This window comes from Mustela nivalis (genome assembly GCF_964662115.1).
Source record: "Mustela nivalis genome assembly, chromosome: 5".
In the NCBI taxonomy this organism is placed as follows: domain Eukaryota; kingdom Metazoa; phylum Chordata; class Mammalia; order Carnivora; family Mustelidae; genus Mustela; species Mustela nivalis.
The window spans coordinates 63,240,198-63,246,197 of record NC_139024.1 but is presented as its reverse complement, the minus strand read 5'-3'; positions in this window follow the sequence as shown (position 1 = coordinate 63,246,197).

Below are 6,000 nucleotides of genomic sequence, written 5' to 3'. Positions count from 1 at the left end.
AGTTTCTATTTCAGGGTAGAGCCACGTATGAGTCACAGTCTTGGAAATTCAGATTATTGAGAGACTGATTTTTCTTCTTGGATTAGTCATATACACTTTAGGATACAGCAATAAAGTGTGCATTTGTCACACATTATACACATTCTATTATTTGAGCATGGCTAAAGACCAGGTTCTATACATGAGCTTCATTTAATTCTTACCATGACTTTTTGAGATAAGTACTGTTTTTTGTTCCTCTTCATGGTATCTCCACTTAAGATTTATTTGAACAAGAGCTACTTGTTTCAGAGAGAGAGAGAACACATGCACACATGAGTGGAAGGAAAGGTAGAGGGAGAAGGAGAGACTCTTCAAGCAGTCGCGATACTGAGCACAGAGCTGCATCTGGAGTTTGATCTCACATCCCGTGAGATCATGACTGAGTCAAAACCAGGAGTTGGTCGCTCAACCAACTGAGCCATTCAGGTGACCTTATCTCCATTTTATAATACCTGTATATGCAAACTTCTACCAAGGAACACAAAGATAGTTAAATGAAAATGAGGCATAACATATTCTCTTTTTACAAAGATTTTTTTATGTATGTATTTGATGGAGAGAGAGAGATTGGGCATGAAGGGAGAGGAGCAGAAGGAGAAGGGAAGAGAGAATTTCAAGCAGGTTCCATGCCCAGTGCCAAGCCCAACAGGGAGCTCAATCTCACAACCCTGAGATCATGACTTGAGCTGAAATCAATATTTGGACACTTAATCAACTGAGCCACCCAGGCACGCTGAGACATATCATCCCCTTGAATAAAAAGGTTTAGCATCATAAATATATAGTCTTCCTTAAATATTATAAATTTAATACACTTCCCCCCAAAATACTAGTAAATTTTGTTGGGGGGGACTAGATAAGGGAATTCTTTGTATGAAAAAGTAAACAAGCAAGATAAGCCAGGAAAAGTCTTGAAAAAATTAGATGATAGATACTCTATCAGATTTGAAAGTATGTTTTAACACTTAAATTATTAAAACAATGTTTTCTTCACCTAAGAACATATTAAAAAAATCAGTAGAATAGTGCAGAAAGCCTAACAATATATTAAAATATACACAGAAATTCAGAGTATTATAAATTCAGTGGGTGATGGATGTATATTCAACAAATGGCGTTGGAACAACTAGGTGGCCATCAGGAAGAAGAGAAGGGAAGGAGAGGAGAAAGAGAAGAGAGGAGAGGAAAAGAGAGGAGAGAAAAAGAAAGAAAATGGGAGATTTTAACTTTTTTATTTTAGACTGAGAAAAAACTTTCCAAAGATGATAAAAACCATGAAGCCATGAAAGAGTTCCTAAAAATTCAGCTTGAAAAACTAAACAAAGTGAAGAGACAAAAATATGTGTTTGTGTTCGTGTGTGTGTGTGTTTGCAATTCATATAACAAAAAAAAGTTAATTTCCATGCACATAAACAGTTCTTATGCTTAAGTGAGAAAACATCTACCACTCAAGGAAAAAACGCACACAAGAAGTGAGCGGTCACAGAAAGGAAAATAAGCATACTTCTTTACAATATGAAAGGATGCCCACCCATCCTTAGGACAAGAGCAGTGCTCAGTGAACTCCAAGGAGATGCCTTTTCCAGTGAACATTCCCACAAGGCTGCTGAGAATATGAAGAGATAAGCACAATTCTGGGTCATTTCACACTGTCTACCAACTTTTTAAAAAAGATCTTATTTATTTATTTGAGATAGAGAGCACATGAGAGAGAGCACAAGTGGAGGGGAGGGTCAGAGGGGAGGGAGACGCCTCGCTGAGCAGATAGCCCGATGCAGGATTTGATTCCAGGGTTCCCAGGAACCTAGCTAGGATCATGACCTGAGCTGATGGCAGATGTTTAACTGACTGAGCCACCCAGGTGCCTCCAGCTTTCAAATAAAAAATTTTCTTGAACCCAGTAATTTTACTCTCAAGGGTCTATCTCACAGATATCTTTCCATGTGTGCAATGACCTACCCACATAGAAGCATTGCCTCTTAGAGCAAAAGACTGGAACCAGCCTAATGTCCATGAATAGTGGAATAATAGTGCAGCTATATAATGGAATGTTGTGCAGCCATTAAAAATTTAATAGAGTAGATCACATGTGCTGATACGGGACAATTCCAAGGTATTTTCAGTGAAAAAGTATACAAGCCTGAGGAAAGAGGTTTCAAGAAGTTGAATAACTTACCTAAAATACATTTGCTGTTAAGTAGGGTAGTTTGTGGTAGAAGTCCACTCTGAGTATAAAGCCTGCTCAAATGGGTATTGGGTACTGCTGTTCTGCTCCCATGGGAAAGTCATGGAGCTGATAAGATGCAGAGGGTCAATGGACGGCATGTGGTTTTTACTCTATGAATCCATTGTTTCTTTAGGCAGTTTTTCAAGGAGTGGGGCACAGCGAGTGGGGTGGAGGGTGAACTGTAAGACTTTGACCTGGTTAGTAGCTTTCCCCTTACTATCTGTCACACATATCCAGGACTAGCAGAGAAAGCATGACTTATTGATTCCTCCCTGAGTGTCTGGAGCAGACTTGAAGCTGGGACATCTAGTTCTGGGAAACATAAAAATTTGCTCCCTAATCCCTCTGCTCCTTGGGAAGCTTTTTATACCCAAAAGCCAGGTACTTAAGACAAAACTTTCTTTGGTTCTGCAGGGAAAAGCTTTCAGCAAACTGGGGCATTAACAGTTACTGAAAAGACATGTGCCAACATCACAATTCAGTCCACAAGAGGAAGTGAAGGCAGAGTTCTTATCTAATTAAAACACCTTAGGGAAAGAAAGTGGGCAAAGGGTAATTACCTAATTTGGCATTTGGCCTGGAAAAGAAAGGTTAGTACTTCTTTTCTTGCAAAAATTGTCAGGAAATTTCAAATTATAATGCTTGCCTTCCAGCTGTAGGGAATTTTTCATCCCTAAATCCCATGGTGCTTGACACATATGAGTTATTTGTTCTTTGGGTTGCTTCATTTAAAAAGCAATTATTCATTTCTATATAGAAAATCAAATAAAATGCTGAAAATCTCATAAAATAATCTAAAGGCCCAATCTCTGGCATCTTATTTAACTTCTAAATTCTTGTTCCCTGGGTTTAGTCTTCACTGCTTTCATCAAGTAGAATAAGCCCCACTTGGCAAAAATGCGTTGGTGTTTCCTAGAGATGCTCTGGGATTTTTTGGTTGTTGTTGTTTGTGAGTCTGTTTGTTTTTATTTTAATCTGCTTAGAAGTTTCCATGGTAACATTGTGTAGAATGTGGTCATTTGGGCAGTCTGGTTTTTATTTCTGTTCTGCTATTCACCTTCTATGTGTCCCCAGGCATATCAATTCACTTCACTGAGGCTCAGTTTCTTCATCTATAAAATGTGTTAAATCATAAATTTGTGTTAAATCAGAAAATTCTTACCAGGAATTACAACTACATAAAGTAGTCGGAAGCCAAGCCATTCTGGTAGAATTTGAAGAGCGACCATGGAGGCCCATCCTTCCACACCCATCCTACATAGCTTTGAGGATGACCTTCATATCATTTCCAAGGAACTCAGAGATCCCTGGGTAGAAGGAGATCTTAGTCAAATATACTAAATTGCAGTTATAAGATTAATAAGTTCTGTGGATCTAATGATTAGCATGGTGATCTCTGGGGCCAGGAGGTAAGGAAAACAAGATTACGGTCAAAAAGTTTAAAATTGCAATTATAAAGGATGAATAAGTTTAGAGATCTAACATACAACAAGGTGTACAACACAATGATTACAGTTTATAATTCTATATCGCATACTGGAAGTTTGCTAAGAGAGTAGATTTCAGGTGTTCTCACCACACACGCGCACGCGCGCGCGCACACACACACACACACACACACACAAATGGTAACTCTGTGAGGAGATGGACATGTCAATTAGCTTGACTGTAGTAAATATTTAACTATGTAGATGTATACCAAAACAACATGTTGTACACCTTAACTGTGTATAATTTTTATCTTTTTAAAAAGCGAATTATGATGTGGACAAGAAGTAAGTCACTTACGTAAAAATAATTGTTTCTGATAACAATACATTCAGTGAATTAAAAATAAGTGTATATGAACTGAAATTGGTTTGCTGTGCTATTTTTTAAATGGACCAAAAAATTCAAATGCTTAATGGAAACACCTCATTGGATACTTGAAATTTGCTAAGAGTAGATCTCAAGTGTTCTCCCTGCATGCATACAATATGGTAACTATGTGAGATGATGGGTGTGTTAATTAGATTGGTATGTTAATCATTTCGCAATGTGTATTATATCAAATCATCACATTGTATACCTTAAATGTATACAATTTTTATTTGTCAATTATTCTTTAATAAAGCTGGGGAAAATGTTTATTTAAAGAACTAAAATACCGTCATAAAGAAAAAAGAAAAGAGAATCATTGGTCTTGACAGTTTCTAAACCTCCATCATATACTAATATTCATAGTTCTATAATTTTATATTTATTAAAAAAAGAAGTAAATGCATAAAGGAATTCCTGAACTCCCTTGCAAAATAAAGGTAATACCCAATAATATGGAAAACAATCATGGTATGCCTTGTATGATTAATGCCAAGCAAACCTTGGAAAAAAAGGTTTTGCCCCATCACTAAAATGAACAAATAATAATAATTCACATCACCATGTGTCAATCACTGCTCAAAGCACATCACATGTATCAATTTATTTAATCCTTCTTATAACCCTAGGTCCTAATATCATCTCCATTTTCAAACACAGAACTAAAAACCAGAGAAATGAAGTACCTTGCCCGAGGTCGGTTAGCTTAAAGTGGCAAAGCTGAGCTTTGAACTTAGCAATGTGATTTAGAGCCTATCCTCAGATTTCTGTATTAAATATAGCCCAACGGGGTATTAATCCAAACATAATTTTCTTGATAGAAGCATAGAAGCATAACATGTTAGAGTTGGAATGACTTTGAGGGACCAGTGTATTCCAAATCTTTCATCTGATAAGTAAAGCCAATTTAAAAACGAAAAAGTAACATCTTGGCTCAGATGAAAGTTCTACCAATTTCCTTATAGTTTTTCAAAATGATTTCTATCAGAATTTTCAACTTAAAGAATTAACATTGCTTTTAGAAGAGTGAAACAAGTATTAACTCAGAAAACATCACAAAAATAGAACCTTTAAAACTTAGAATAAACTTAAGAGACTGTTTACATTTTGTGATGGTAAGGTTTCCATTCATATCATCTGATTTTGCTCCAGAAAAGCACTTTGAAAACAAGAGTTCTGCATGACTAGTTCAATTATCAAAAAAACGAAAATAAAACAAAAGCCCACCAAAAAAAAAAAAAAAAAAAAATCCGACACACACACACAAAACCAAAAAACCCTCCCATAGTTAGGGAATAAGACATAACAGGTTGTATGTTTCTGAGCGATTATTGTTGAAATGCCCAGGGCCAAGAATTTTTCAACCACCCAAGCAGTACAGTAATTTTCCTGAAGTTCAAAGCTAGGTATGTACATATGAATTAAGTTCTTTCATTAAAAAAAAAAAATTAAGTTTAATCTCATTTGTTCGAGTTTGGGTATCTGACATCATTGAAAACCAACCAAAGGATAAATGTTCCATTCAGCCCAAGATCCAACCATAAGAGCCTAAAGAATGAAGGCATTTCTTCTTAAGCATTTATTTCAGAGCTAAGATGTAATGAGTTGAGTTTTGGGAAGTACTTCTTTAAGATACCATGAATGTTACTTGTTTCGATAGAAAATTACATTTCATTCTGGAGATGAAGTAGGATGCCTGTGTGACTGTTTTCTCTAGAGAGCTGAACATGTCTCAAGACAGGGTCAGCAGATCTATTTAAAGTGTGTTAAACTCAGGCAACCCCAGGCACTGTTTTTCCAAGTGCTTCAGCCCAAAATAATCGATGTTACATAGTGAGTATTTTGGGATTGACATGCCTTGAATTCCTTTAGCT